At 36.9% G+C, this 16,214-nt stretch overlaps 1 pseudogene; it reads left to right on the forward strand.

The window, feature by feature from the left end:
* The first annotated feature begins 742 nt into the window (after window positions 1–742).
* Window positions 743–2,874, forward strand: LOC110266923 (protein FAR1-RELATED SEQUENCE 5-like; annotated as a pseudogene).
* The last annotated feature ends 13,340 nt before the right edge of the window (window positions 2,875–16,214 follow it).

The following is a 16,214-nucleotide window of genomic DNA, read 5'->3' on the forward strand; positions in this document are numbered from 1 at the left end:
ATTTTGTTTTTTTTTTTTGCAAAAACACCCATAGTCTATTATTGCAACATTAGTACCATATCTCTTCTTTATTACAAGAATAACTTAATATTGATAATGTCCCTACTTTTTTATTGTGTTATTCAAAAATATATTAATGACTAATTTAAATATTAAATAAAATAATTAGTCTTCTAAATAACAAAACAACAGAAACCTGAAACCTCTTAGGGTTCATATAGAGCACGCAGATTTTAATAGAGGCAGCAATGGCAGTTCAGATGGTGGCACAAGAGAAGTGCGACTACCGGTAAGTTCTCTCTAATGCATGAATATTGTATTTTATCACATAGTTTCTTCTTCCTTCCACATTAATGAATCTCTGTTCATTTTTCGTAGATTTAAATCTGTTTCTTGCACATAGTTATTGATATTTCTTGCTTGGACATTAATGTTTCTTCTTTCTTTTGTTTTTTAATCGATATTGGTGTTTGATAGCATAAGGGAAATTGTCTTCTACAGTTTTAATGCTTTCTTCTATTTTTTATTTTAAAATTTTAAAAAATATAGAACCAGAACAGTGCTATTATTTTCATGTTAGTGGTCTCTGCACTTTGTTTTATTAGAATACTATTTGTTTTATGCTTTTTTTATTACAAATAAAATTGCTGAGCAGGATCTTGAAGTGGATGATAAACTGGAAGAGAGAGTATTCTTTGATGAGATGATGGAAGAGTAAGTTGATACAGAAGAATTTCAAGAAATGTATCAAGATAAAATTGAGCAGGAAGCTGTGAATTCTGAGGATTTAGGGAAGCAAGAATTTCAAGCAATGTTTGATGGGAACGATTTTTCACATCAGGTGGATCAATTATATTGAATAGTAGGTATTGAAAATATTGCCATGGTTGATTTTCTAAACATAGGTGCTCATGAGATGGAATGTTTTTATTTTCCTAATTTTTAGATAGCATTTGATTTCTATAACCATTATGCAAAATCTGTTGGTTTTGGTGCTAGAAAAAGTAAGACTTGGAAAAATAGCAAAGGAGAATATGTGAAGCAATTGTTTGTGTGCTCTCGTGAGGGATTTAGACCAGAGAAATATTATAATATAAAAAACAGAAAAAGAAAACCGAAATCTGAGACTCGTTGTGGTTGCCTGGCTAGGTTTGTAGTTCGTTTTATGGCTTACACTGGAAGATGGCATGTGGCTTTGTTGGTTGAATCGCACAATCATGATTGCCTTAATCCTAGGTTAGTTGGTTTTCTTCCTACACATAGAAAAATAGCAGAAGCTTATGCTAGTCAAATGAACAACATGAAGGATGCAGGCATTAGCACACCCTATATATATGCTATGTTAGTTAATCAAGCAGATGGTTAGGAGAATGTTAATTATACCTTAAGGGATATGTATAATGAGATTGCCAAGCGAAGGCGTCATGTCCTAGGTGATGCTAAAGCAGCATTGCAATACCTCAAAAACAAGAAAGCTGAAGATCTTTGCCTCTATTATGAGCACATAGTTGATGCTAAAGGGGTATCATGAGCTCTATTTTGGTGTGATGGAAGAAGCCAATTAGATTATGAAGTATTTTGAGATGTGCTTACCTTTGATGCGACATACAAGAAGAACAAGTACTTGTGTCCGGTAGTAGTATTTTTCAGTGTGAATCATCACAACCAAACAATGGTATTTGAAAGTGCTCTAGTTACCGATGAGAGTAAGGAGGTCTGTGTGTGGTTATTACAACAACTATTGGCAACCATGAAGGGAAAAATACCTATATCTGTGATTACAGATGGTGCTCCATCAATGAAGTTTGCAATTGAGGTGGTATTCCCAAATGCCCATCATAGATTATGTGCTTGGCACCTCATTCGGAATACCACAAGTAATGCTGGAAACCCAAAATTTACATCTATGTTTAAGAAGCGTATGCTAAGAGATTATGAGATTAGTGTGTTTGAGCAGAAGTGGTTTGGAATGGTTGAGGAGTTTGGTGCAGCTGAAAAGAATTGAATTATTGACATGTACGAGAAAAGGCATATGTGGGCCACTGCACATATTTGAGGCAAGTTTTTTGCAGGATTTAGGACAATTTCTCGATGCGAAGGTTTGCACTCTATTATTGCAAAATATGTTAAATCGCAATACAATTTGGTTGATTTCATAAAGCATTTTAAGCGGTGTCTTACCTACCTACGATATAAGGAGGTTGAAGCTGACTATGTTTCTATATCTGGCCTTCCGGTACCTGAAACAGCATTGGAACCTCTGGAAATGTCTGCATCAAATTTCTATACACAAGAGATTTTTTTATATTTCGAGCAATGCTTGTTAGGGCTACAAAAATGAAGGTTGTGCAAGATGTGGCATTTGAGTAATTTGTACTTTATACAATATCTAAATATGGAAGTCTAAATAGTTCATGGGAGGTGTTTGTGGATAACAAAATGACAAAATTCAATTGTTCATGCTTAAGGATGGGTTCTTTTGGAATTATGTGTGAGCATATAGTTTGTGTACTGGTATTTCTTAGCATCATTGAGCTGCCAAAGTCTCTTGTGTTGACAAGGTGGTCGAAGAATGCCAAGACAAGCACTTTCGATTCAAGTGGCGTTACTTGGAAGTCTATAATATTGAGTCAATATGGATACTTGATGGATTGGTGTCAGCAACTGTCCTATGTCGCTAGTCGAAGGAAGCAGAGATTCCACCTTGTTCGAGACACTATTATGAGCCTAATCGAAGATTTCAATATTGAAGATGAACAAGAAAAGCAAGTTGGTGCTGAAGTTGATGGTTCAGATGGTATTTTTCCTAAGAATCCACAAAATTGTAGGTCTAAGTCTCGTCCAGGTGAGAAGGTAAAACGAAAACCACAATGATGTGGTATTTGTCGCATGGAAGGGCACAATAAAAAATCTTGTCCATTGGCAAAGGACATTCAGTATACCAATGAGAGTTGTACAACTTCTCATGGCATAAATAGGAACCCTTTTGAGGAAGGTTTGAATGCAGATACAGAAATGGTAATATTTGGTTTAATGATTTGTGTACCACAGCATGTTAATTATATTATTTTTATTTATAAGAGTAGAGATTGATTAATATTTTGTTTGCAGGAATTTTGGGCATCTGATATTTAAGAAGATTATGAAGAACAAGGGTTTTGGGCAAGAGGTTCTTATGCAAGTGTCGATATGGAACTTAGTAAAGAGTTCTCATTATAATATTAAATGAATTTTTATTATGTTCTAATTGAATAAAACTTGGGTAATAGAACTTGGTGAATGGATCTCTGAATTTGTTTTGGTGAATGAAACTTGGTGAATAGATTTTTGGGCATCATGCAATAGAATTTTTCTTGCTATCTAATGATTTGCTTATCTTGGAGGAATATGTGCATGATGCATGAAATGTGTGTATTTCATTTTGAATTTCAACATGAAAATTTTTTTATGCATTTCAAAGTTTCGTTCACAAATAAAGTGTGTGTATTTCATTTTGGTATAAGATGGGATTAGAGGAATATGTGCATGATGCATGAAAGGCTTCCTAGCTATGGTATGAGGGTATTATGACGATGTGGTTATGTATTTGTTGAGACACAAGTGTCTGAATGCTGAAATGACAAAAAATTATGTGTGAATCTTTAACTAATCATTTTTAACTTGGAATGGCAAAGAACACATGATGAATATATTCTTAGATATCTAAATACTATTATCATAATATATTCTTAGGTTATGGACACCTCACCAAGGATTTCATAATTTCTTGTCTTGGCTCAACTTGATCGTCATTTAGATTAGAATCAAATTGATATAATTTTCATCCAATAAGCTAATGACCATAAGATACCAGTGGTCACCTTCCTCCTTAATTGGCACATAAATATATAGCAGATAGTTAAGTGTGGGTCATTTCACATTAAACTCGTAAATTTAGATTTAGTGTGGTTTTGCACAGATTAATCCATCAAAGAGTTCACATGCACTCACAAATATAAAATCCGGTGCAACAGGCATAAAGCGATATATATAGGTAGCAATCATTTTATCTAGTGAATGTCCCATGAAATGTTCCACCTAAAAGGATTAAAGAGATCTCATTCTAATGAATTACGCATAATTCAAAGAAAAGTGATATAAGTTAACATGATATGAAGTTTATTTACCGCAAAAGATGGCAGAAGCATCCAAAAAGTCTTATTTTCTTGGTCCCATGTGGCCTTCATTACCACAAACTTGATTATCTACAAATGAGAGGAAAGCAATTTATGATCGGAGACAAATATTCATACACAAAATAAAACATATACATGCAAAAAATAACTTGTGTAGCCATGTGGGTACCTTGTCCGAGATTGGTCTTTTGGGAGCTAGACAAGCAATTTCTTCCCTCGTTACTATCGTGTCATCCACATTAATCATGGTCTCACTGAAATTCAAAGATTTCATATAAGATAGTTCAACAACAATAATCCTACAAGTGTGAGCTGAAAAAGGAGAAACAAAAATTGTTTGTCACAAGTAACAAATCCCTAAAAATAATAACCAAAGTATTCAAACCTCGGGTCGTCTCTTAAGAAATTGCAGGGAAGTGTACTTATAATTGGTTATGAGATTGTATCTTTTGGGGGTTTTGAATAAGGAACAAGAAAAGTAAATTGCAAGAATTAAACTAATAGCTAAGAAAGCTCTTGGCAAGGTATGAAAATTAGAAGTCCTATCATAGTTATTCTTATCAATTGTGATGAGAATTGTCCGTTGCTCCCACTTAGTTAACCTCTAACTATGGAAGAAAGTCAAGTGGACTAATCAATTTGATTCCTCAAGTCCTAGTCAACTCCTAAGGAAAGACTAGCTTTAAGGGGATCCAAATCAACTAGCAACCTTCAATTAACAATCAACAAGGGAGTTTGATAACTCAAGAGTCACCAATTACTCAACCATAGCCAAGAATTTAAAAATCTAACTTAAAACCTGGTGCACGAAATTGTGATCTCTGGTAATGGCTCCAAAGGCTTGGTGCTCTAATCTCAATTCATAATTTGTCACAACTTCGATACAACTAACCAGCAAGTACACTGGGTCGTCCAAGTAATAAACCTTACTCAATCCCACGGAGATTGTTGGTATGAAGCAAGCTATGGTCACCTTATAAATCTCAGTCAGGCGGATATAAAATAATTATGGAGTTTTCGAAAATAGGATAATATAATAAGGATAGAAATACTTATGTAAATCATTGGTGAGAATTTCAGATAAGTGCATAGAGATGCTTTCGTTCCTTTGAACCTTTGCTTTCCTGCTGTCTTCATCCAATCAGTCTTACTCCTTTCTATGGCTGGCTTTTTGTAAGGATGTCACCGGTGCCAATGGCTACTTTCAATCCTCTCGGAAAAATGGTCTAAATGCTCTGTCACAGCACGGCTAATCGTCTGGAGGCATCACCCTTGTCGATGGTTGCATCCTATTCCTCTCTGTGAAAATGGTCCGATGCGCTGTCACTGCATGGCTAATCATCTTTGAGGTTCTCGATCATACTGGAATAGAATTTACTATCCTTTTGCGTCTGTCACTACACCCAGCACTTGCGAGTTTGAAGTTCGTCACAGTCATTCAATCCCAGAGTCCTACTCGAAATACCACGGACAAGGTTTAGACTTTCCGGACTCTCATGAATGCCGCCATCAATCTAGCTTATACCACGAAGATTCTGATTAAGAGATCTAAGAGATACTCATTCAATCTAATGTAGAACGGAAGTGGTTGTCAGGCACGCGTTCATAGGGAATGATGATGATTGTCACGTTCATCACATTCAGGTTGAAGTGTGAATGAATATCTTAGAAGCGAAATAAGATGAATTGAATAGAAAATAGTAGTACTTTGCATTAATCTTTGAGGAACAGCAGAGCTCCACACCTTAATCTATGGAGTGTAGAAACTCTACCGTTTGAAAATATATAAGTGAAGAAGGTCCAGGCATGGCCGAATGGCCAGCTCCCAAACGTGATCACAGATAGCATACAACTGATCAAAGATGTCTAATACAGTAGTAAAAAGTCCTATTTATAATAAACTAGCTACTAGGGTTTACAAAAGTAAGTAAATGATGCATAAATCCACTTCTGGGGCCCACTTGGTGTGTGCTTGAGCTGAGCTTGAAGTCTACATGTGGAGAGGTCATTCTTGGAGTTGAACGCCAGCTTTTCTGCCATTTTGGGTGTTGAACTCCACTTTGCAACTTGTTTCTGGCACTGGACGCCAGAATTGGGCAGAAAACTGGCGTTGAACGCCAGTTTACGTTATCTAAACTTGGGCAAAATATGGACTATTATATATTGCTGGAAAGCCCTGGATGTCTACTTTCCAACGCAATTGGAAGCACGCCATTTTGAGGTCTTTAGCTCCAGAAAATCCACTTTGAGTGCAGGGAGGTCAGAATCCAACAGCATCAGCAGTCCTTCTTCAACCTCTGAATCTGATTTTTGCTCAAGTCCCTCAATTTCAGCCAGAAAATACCTGAAATCACAGAAAAATATACAAACTCATAGTAAAGTCCAGAAATATGAATTTAACATAAAAACTAATAAAAACATCCCTAAAAGTAACTAGATCCTACTAAAAACATACTAAAAACAATGCCAAAAAGCGTATAAATTATCCACTCATCAAAACCCTCCCAAGCATTTTGTCAAACACTTGGAAGGCATAACATAGGAACATAGAAAAGTAACAGAGAATGTAAAATCCAAACAACCAATTGAGAGCATCAATAACATAAAAACAATCATAAATCTGAAATACCTCAAATTGCATTAAATATAAAATCAAATCTAACATGGAGGATTCATAAACCAAATTGAGAAATAAATAAATCAACAAAGAAAATAAATACACTAGAATGCTAGAACAAATAAAAGTATAAGAGAATTAAATTAAAAGAACATTGAACCTGGAATTGGGAAGAAATAAACCTAAAACTAAGAGAAATCCTAAAACCTAGAGAGAGGAGAGAGCCTCTCTCCCTAGAAACTACATCTAAAACCTAAATTTATGTGAATTAAAGTTGTCTACATGAATGATTCAATGTGTGTTGAGTCTTTGCTTGTCCCTGGCTTTAGTCTGTGTTTCTGGGCCGAAAACTGGGTCCAAACTCAGCCCAAAATCGCCCTCAGCATTTTCTGCAATTTCTGCACGTCGCGCATGTCACGCGTACGCGTCAGACACGCGCACGCGTTGTCGTGCAAACTCCAATTCACGCGCACGCGTGGGCCAGGCTTGCGCGTCGCTTCTCGCTGGTTATCTCCTTTATTTCTTGTGCTCCTTCCATTTTTGCAAGTTTCATTTCCATCCTCCAAGCCATTCCTGCCCTATAAAGCCTGAAAACACTTAACGCACAGATCACGGCATCGAATGGTATAAAGAATGATTAAAAATATACAATTTAAAGATCTAGGAAGCGAGTTTTCAATCATAGAACAAAACTAGGAAGGAATTGTAAAATCATGCAATTGTATGAATAAGTGTTGATGACAAGTCATCTTAGCCTAGTTTCACTAGCCTTTTTCTTTAGTTTTCAATTGAATTATGCACTTTCTTGAGCTACAAGCAAGCCAATTTGGGTAGATTTTCATGCTTCCATTGATTGAATCAACCATGTATGAATTCATGCTATTTCATGAGGTTTTATACTATAATTGTCACATATTATGAAAGAATGAATATCTCATGATTTTAAGCATAGCTTTGATGTGTTTGGTTGATTAATGATAGGTGAAGAAAGCTTGGAGAAAGGTTGAAGCAAGAAGGAATAGCTAGGAGTAAAGAGAAGACAATGGAATAAGTGAAATTGAACCAGGAAGCAAAAAGCTGGACCTAAAGTTAGCCTCAAACTTTTGCACAAACTTTTGGATGAAAAGTTAGCCCCAACATTAGCCCCTAACTTTTGGGCTAACGTTGGAACTTGAAAATCACTCCCTGGGTACCAAAAGTTTGCGCCAACGTTAGCCCCTAACTTTGAGGCTAACGTTGGCACATGAAAATCACCCCTGGGCACCAAAAGTTTGCGCCAACGTTAGCCCCTAACTTTGAGGCTAACGTTGGCATGAGAAAAACACTCCCTGGGCACCAAAAGTTTGCGCCAACGTTAGCCCCTAACTTTGAGGCTAACGTTGGCACATGAAAACTACAAGGGGAGGAGCAAAAGTTTGCGCCAACGTTAGCCCCTAACTTTTGGGCTAATGTTGGCGCCTCAAGTGCACCAAGGAAGGCCAACGTTGGTGCAAAAGTTAGACCCCTAACTTTTGCACCAACGTGAGTATCAGCAAGTTATGTTGGCTGATATGAAAAGTTGGACCAAAAGTTAGACCCTAACTTTTGCTCCAACTTTTGGTCCAACTTTTGCAAAACTCCAACCCGGTTCAATTGGTTCACTTTGGTTCTTCTCCAAACTTCAAGAGCAATCAACCAAGGCCTCTTTCAACCCAATTCCACCAAGAGCAAAGGCCCAACTCAAGGCTTGAAGATCATTTGAAGAAAGTGTATAAATAGGATAGAATTCAAGTTCTTCAGAGAGCTTTTCCTTTGAATTTTCATAATAGTTTTCGGAGAGCTTTGGATATTGAGTGATCTTTAATTTCTTAGTCTTGAGGAAGGAAAATTCACTTCTCTTCCTCTTAGTTTTATTGCTTTCAATTTCAATTACAATTGTCTTGGATCTTGGGTTGGAGAATTAAAGAAATTCTGTTTCAATCTCATCCTTGGATCTCTCTGCTTCATTTACTGCTTGATTGAATTTAATTTCTGTTAATTGCTCTTCATCTACTTTCCTTGCAATTTACAATTCCCTTGCAATTGTTCTTGTTGGATCTAGGAAGGCATTGAGATCTAGACTCGGTTTTCTAGTCTCTGGGTCCTGAGATCTGAACTTTCAATTTCTAATTCTCTGTTTACTGTTTTCATGTTCATTTACTTTTCTGCTTCAAGATCCGATTTAACCCAAACCCTCTTCTACTTCTCTGCTTGATGCAAATTTACTTTTCCTTGTTTAATTTCTGCAAATCCAAATCCCAATCCCCCTTACAATTCAAGTCATTTACATTTCTTGCACTTTAAGATTCCGCAATTTACATTTCTTGCACTCTAAGTTTCTGCCATTTAATTTCTTGTTCTTTAAGATTCAGCAATTTATTTTCTGTTCTCTTTAATTCCATGCAATTTAATTTCTGCAAATCACAAAACACTCAACTAAATCTTGATTCGCTTGACTAAATTAACCACTAAGCTAAAATTGATCAGTCCTTCAATCCTTGTGGGATCGACCTCACTCCCGTGAGTTATTACTACTTGATGCGACCCGGTGCACTTGCCGGTTAGATTTGGGTGTTTTGGGAGAAATTCATTTTTCCACCAAAATATCTCATCAAGTTTTTGGCGCCGTTGTCGGGGATTGATTAGATTGACAATGATTAAGTGAGGTGGTGATCTAGATCTAGCATTTTTATTTTCTGTTCCTTTAATTTTCAATTAACCCACTAACTGTTTGAATTTTTGCCTGAGATGACTGAAACTTCGCGTTAGCAACGAAGTGAAGTTTTCCTGGAAATTTCTGGCTATATGCAATGCTCTTGCTTACACAAGAGAAGCAATTTCTGCCATTAATCTCCCAAGTCCATCAACTGTTTGATGCTTTGTGCCAGCTAACCTTCTGAATCACATTCTAAGCTTAAAAATATTCCATCATCACTTGAATTATTTGTGACTGTGCAGATCATGGAGGGGAATTCAAAAAATTCTAGCAATCATGAGAGTAATATCCCCACCTTGGATGATAATGTAACCCATAGTTCGAAGCAACTATCCATAGCCATGAATGATGTTGCCCAATGGTTTGAAGCTTTTCCACAAGGAAGCATTATCGGATGGAAAGAACTGATGAATGGAATCCTAGTCAAAATGAACCCATCACAGAGAGTTGTCAAGCCAGAGGCAGAAGTGCATCCATTCACACAAGAGAAAGAAATTGAAGGTTCTCGTGCAGTAATAAGCCAAAACAAGCAGATACATCAACAGACTCTACAACAACTAGACATGATGGCTAGAAAAATAACTGAGTTGAGACATGCTGTAGTACATACATACAACCTGACTCAAAGCTCATATGGGTGTAATCAAGCTGAACACAGTTTTGGGGCCATTAACCATGAGCAACAAAGTTATGAGCAACTACAATCTCCAAGCAATCACTCTAGCATGCTCCAACACAGGCCTCAGAATGATGTGTACACTCCACCTTGGAGAACTCATTCTAATGGGAGGGGGATTGAGAACCAAAACCAAAGACCAAGGGACTTCAACTGCAACAATCCTAGCTTCAAAAATCAGCTTAAAACACACCCCCACAACAACAATCACACACACTTCCATCCCCGTCCTACCTCACCATTCGCTCAAAATGACCTTCATCAACCACCACAATTGACACAGCCACAACCACTTCCAACCTTTCAAAGAATCTATATTCTAGAAATGCTGATGGAGAGGTCCATAAAAATTCAAGAAATGATGGCAATAGAGCGGGAAGAAATAAAGAAACAGCAAGAGATGATAAGCAAGAACCAGGAGGCTTCACTCAGAAGACTTGAAAGGCAGATGGAACAACTGGTTCAAAACCTTGCTGAATTGGGTGAGAAGAAGGGGACTCTGAACCCAAAGAGCCATGAAAAGGATGCTGTGTTGAAAGAGAAGGGAGTCATGAAGGAAAGTAAGAAGGCTATGGAAAGAGAAACAGAGGGAAGGAAGCCCATAGCAAGAGGAGGAAACCTAAGGCAACAGAAGCCTCAACTTCCATGAGCACAGAGTGAAGGATGTCAAGCTAGTGACAATAAAAGAGCGCTTGTTGGGAGGCAACCCAACCTGAGGTAGTTTTCTGTTCATAACTATTTTAATAAAATGGTTAATTAGTTTTATCTATAATGCAAGAAGCTAAGTTTGGTGTCGCACACCAAAACAATCTAATGGAGAATGCAGGATTCTAAGTTTGGTGTTCCACCAAAATCCCATCATAAAACACATTCTCATTTTCTGCATAATGCTGGCTTCAAGCATGTTAGATGAACTAGTTAACTATTCTGCTATTTCCTAGTTTTCAGTTTTGTCATTTTTGAAAAAGAAAAAGAGTTTTACACATGGTTAATCTGATGCACAAGAACCACTGGCAAGGTACTAAGTTTGGTGCTCTCACACCAAAGTAAGTACAAAGGCCCACAAATAAATCCTGCATGCTAACCATTATTTCTAAGTGCTTGGGGAACAAGCAACTTTCAATATCATTGCAGAATGTCATACAAGCTTTTGGAGGTTTGAACATCATCAAAAAGGAGAAAGATGAACATGAAGGTCAGCAACAATGATGATGAGAAAAAGGAAAGCAATTGAACTCAAATAGGTTGTATTGTTAAGTGATTATTCTACATCAAATATTGCTGTGATTGAAAATTGGATTGTATCCTTAATTGCCCTGCCTGTCTGCATAGTATAGTTTTCTTTCTATATACCCCTGCCTGCCTGCATAGCATAGTTTTTTTTTTCTTATAATTCAATAAGCAAGATGTCTGATCAATCACAACATTCTTATCTTCAAAACTTGTTTGCACTCAATTTTCAAGAATTGCATCACATGAAAGTTCTTTGAAAAGAAGGATTGAGGAATTAAACAATTTTGAGGCAAGCAAAAGATTGGGAGAAGTGGTGGTTCTAGTTGTATGATAATGTATTGAGGTTGCATGCTTGTGAAAATTTGCATGGGAGCTCATAGGCGGGACATGAAGTTCAAAGAAGTATTGTGGATATTCTCAAAAATTTATTGATCCAAGAAGCAGCAAACAAAACAAAAGAAAGAAAAGAAAATACAAAAACAAAAAGAACATGGCCCAAGGCTCTGAGCATCAATTACTAGGCAGAAAAGAAAGAAGAAACAATGACTCAAAGAGTTGTTAGCCTAGTAAAATGCTTGTGGTTGAGTTGTGTCAAAGAAAGAGGCTTCAGCAAGTAAATCCTTAGGGGTGCTTCAACACCTAATACCTTAAAACCAACTGGTTTAGGAGTATTGATTGAAAGCTTATTTAAAGGGCCGCTTTGAGACATGACACTTAGAGTCAAGGCCAACGCAAAGAAACTATAAGCTGCTTCAAGGTGACTACATATAAAGAGATCTCCATGATACCATTTGGATGAAAATCCTAAGACCTAAGACTCCTAATATGTGAGGACTAGTAAGCACTGAAGCCCTTGCATGAGCATATGATTTAGAATTTACCCCACTGTTACTTGATCACTTCACTCACAGGACCTTACAATTTATTTTTCAATCCATCTTAATTGAAAGAACCTCTGAGCATAATTCATTTCTTGCTTGGGGACAAGCAAGCTTTAAGTTTGGTGTTGTGATGACAAGTCATCTTAGCCTAGTTTCACTAGCCTTTTTCTTTAGTTTTCAATTGAATTATGCACTTTCTTGAGCTACAAGCAAGCCAATTTGGGTAGATTTTCATGCTTCCTTTGATTGAATCAACCATGTATGAATTCATGCTATTTCATGAGGTTTTATACTATAATTGTCACATATTATGAAAGAATGAATATCTCATGATTTTAAGCATAGCTTTGATGTGTTTGGTTGATTAATGATAGGTGAAGAAAGCTTGGAGAAAGGTTGAAGCAAGAAGGAATAGCTAGGAGTAAAGAGAAGACAATGGAATAAGTGAAATTGAACCAGGAAGCAAAAAGCTGGACCTAAAGTTAGCCTCAAACTTTTGCACAAACTTTTGGATGAAAAGTTAGCCCCAACATTAGCCCCTAACTTTTGGGCTAACGTTGGAACTTGAAAATCACTCCCTGGGTACCAAAAGTTTGCGCCAACGTTAGCCCCTAACTTTGAGGCTAACGTTGGCACATGAAAATCACCCCTGGGCACCAAAAGTTTGCGCCAACGTTAGCCCCTAACTTTGAGGCTAACGTTGGCATGAGAAAAACACTCCCTGGGCACCAAAAGTTTGCGCCAACGTTAGCCCCTAACTTTGAGGCTAACGTTGGCACATGAAAACTACAAGGGGAGGAGCAAAAGTTTGCGCCAACGTTAGCCCCTAACTTTTGGGCTAACGTTGGCGCCTCAAGTGCACCAAGGAAGGCCAACGTTGGTGCAAAAGTTAGACCCCTAACTTTTGCACCAACGTGAGTATCAGCAAGTTATGTTGGCTGATATGAAAAGTTGGACCAAAAGTTAGACCCTAACTTTTGCTCCAACTTTTGGTCCAACTTTTGCAAAACTCCAACCCGGTTCAATTGGTTCACTTTGGTTCTTCTCCAAACTTCAAGAGCAATCAACCAAGGCCTCTTTCAACCCAATTCCACCAAGAGCAAAGACCCAACTCAAGGCTTGAAGATCATTTGAAGAAAGTGTATAAATAGGATAGAATTCAAGTTCTTCAGAGAGCTTTTCCTTTGAATTTTCATAATAGTTTTCGGAGAGCTTTGGATATTGAGTGATCTTTAATTTCTTAGTCTTGAGGAAGGAGAATTCACTTTTCTTCCTCTTAGTTTTATTGCTTTCAATTTCAATTACAATTGTCTTGGATCTTGGGTTGGAGAATTGAAGAAATTCTATTTCAATCTCATCCTTGGATCTCTCTGCTTCATTTACTTCCTGATTGAATTTAATTTCTGTTAATTGCTCTTCATCTACTTTCCTTGCAATTTACAATTCCCTTGCAATTGTTCTTGTTGGATCTAGGAAGGCATTGAGATCTAGACTCGGTTTTCTAGTCTCTGGGTCCTGAGATCTGAACTTTCAATTTCTAATTCTCTGTTTACTGTTTTCATGTTCATTTACTTTTCTGCTTCAAGATCCGATTTAACCCAAACCCTCTTCTACTTCTCTGCTTGATGCAAATTTACTTTTCCTTGTTTAATTTCTGCAAATCCAAATCCCAATCCCCCTTACAATTCAAGTCATTTACATTTCTTGCACTTTAAGATTCCGCAATTTACATTTCTTGCACTCTAAGTTTCTGCCATTTAATTTCTTGTTCTTTAAGATTCAGCAATTTATTTTCTGTTCTCTTTAATTCCATGCAATTTAATTTCTGCAAATCACAAAACACTCAACTAAATCTTGATTCGCTTGACTAAATTAACCACTAAGCTAAAATTGATCAATCCTTCAATCCCTGTGGGATCGACCTCACTCCCATGAGTTATTACTACTTGATGCGACCCGGTGCACTTGCCGGTTAGATTTGGGTGTTTTGGGAGAAATTCATTTTTCCACCAAAATATCTCATCAAGTGTGCAAAGACCTGATAAAAACCACTCTAATTAACACAAGATAAACCATAAAATAATGGTTTATCAAGCGCACATCCCCAAGCTCAAAAATCATAATCATTCAATATATATATATATATATCCATGGGGGAGAGCTCATCCGGAAAGGTATAAGTGTCCGGCCACATTTACGACACAGGATCAACAGAATCTCGAATCTCAACCTGGAGCAAGTGGAGCAGACACACTGCATCTACCCAAAGAAATCCAAAACTCAGATAATTTCACAAATCTCAAATCATTCTCGACTGGGAGCAAGTAGGGGCTAACCACTGCATCTACCCCAGGAGACTCAAACCAAACCCGGAGCAAGTGGATCAATGCCACTGTATCTACCCAGGAAGGTGTATTGAATTCAGAATCAAATTCAAATATCAATTTCATAATCATCATCATTCTCTTCGTCAATATCATAATCATCATCATTCTCATCATCAGTCTCATAATCATTATCATCATCTTCATCAATCTCCTAATCATCATCATTCTCATCATCAATCTCATAATCATCATTCTCACTTCACATCTTGTTCATTTCTCTCAATTTTACTAACTCAATTCACTCGGCTTTATCCCTGATTCTTCCATCCTCAATTCCACCGTGTCTAGACTCATATCAAAGTTTATAAAGGTTTAGGAGGCCAAAAGAATGGTTAAAATTCATAAAAATATATTTTTTCCAAATTCTAAGAGGTGTGCGTATGCACATACAGGATGAAAACTTGGGTGTCCGCGTACGCATGCAAAGTCCTGCGTACGCATAAGGTGAAAATTTAATAAGTCGCGTACACATGCATGGTATTGTGTATAAATGACCCCAATTTTGGACCATTCCGTGTACACATGAAGTGTCTGCGTACGTAGAGGCACTTTGTAGAGGCCAATGTCCGCGTACGCATCCATATCAGAAAATAGAAAATCTGATATGTTGCAAAAATCAATTTTTCAGTCTAATTTTCAAAACCTTATAACTTTTTCCACAAAATTTTGTTTTCAACCATTCTTGAACCGTTGGAAAGATCGATAAATAAATTTTCATAAAAATCTAATTTTAAAATTTTTCCAACTCCAAGGGCCGAGTTACGACCCGCCGAAGTTGACCAAAAATCTATTTTTACCAAAAATACACACTTACCAATTTTCCAATAATTCACAAACCTCAATCATTTTTAACCAACAAAATGTACCCAAACCAACTCAAGTCACATATTCACCCACAACTAAATCCGAAACTACTCCATCTATAAATTCCAACTCAAATACATCCATTCCACCTTTCAAAAATCTCATTTTTCACTATTTCATCAATCAATCAAATTCTCATACATTCCATACAATTCTTCATTCAATCTCATATATTATTACATAATTCAATCATCACTACCGTCCTTACCTTTTCCCAGCCTTCGGCCCAAAATCTACAGCCTCCAACCCAAATTCACAATTTCAATGCATATTCCACAAACCAATAATCATTATCCAATTCATCAAATTTCTCAACACACCAAACATGCAATTTCACACAATTCTCAACCCAATCATTAGTTTACACAACATACCAACTATTTACACAATCCAAACCTAATCCTAGGGACATCTAGCCTAGGAATTCTCATCACACCACACAGTACTTAAATAAAACTTAAACAGTACCTTAATGATGGTGGTTCACACCTAAACACATCATAACTTAAGCTTCCAAGGCTCTCAATCATCACCAATAAGCTTTAGCTACCAACACCTTGTTCCAAGTTCTCCAAATACACCCAACAACACTAACATAACCAATTTCACATATACATTAATTTAGGATTCATAAAATTTGATGAATC

Source organism: Arachis ipaensis, chromosome B9 (genome assembly GCF_059453495.1).
Source record: "Arachis ipaensis isolate K30076 ecotype BB chromosome B9, ASM5945349v1, whole genome shotgun sequence".
NCBI lineage: Eukaryota > Viridiplantae > Streptophyta > Magnoliopsida > Fabales > Fabaceae > Arachis > Arachis ipaensis.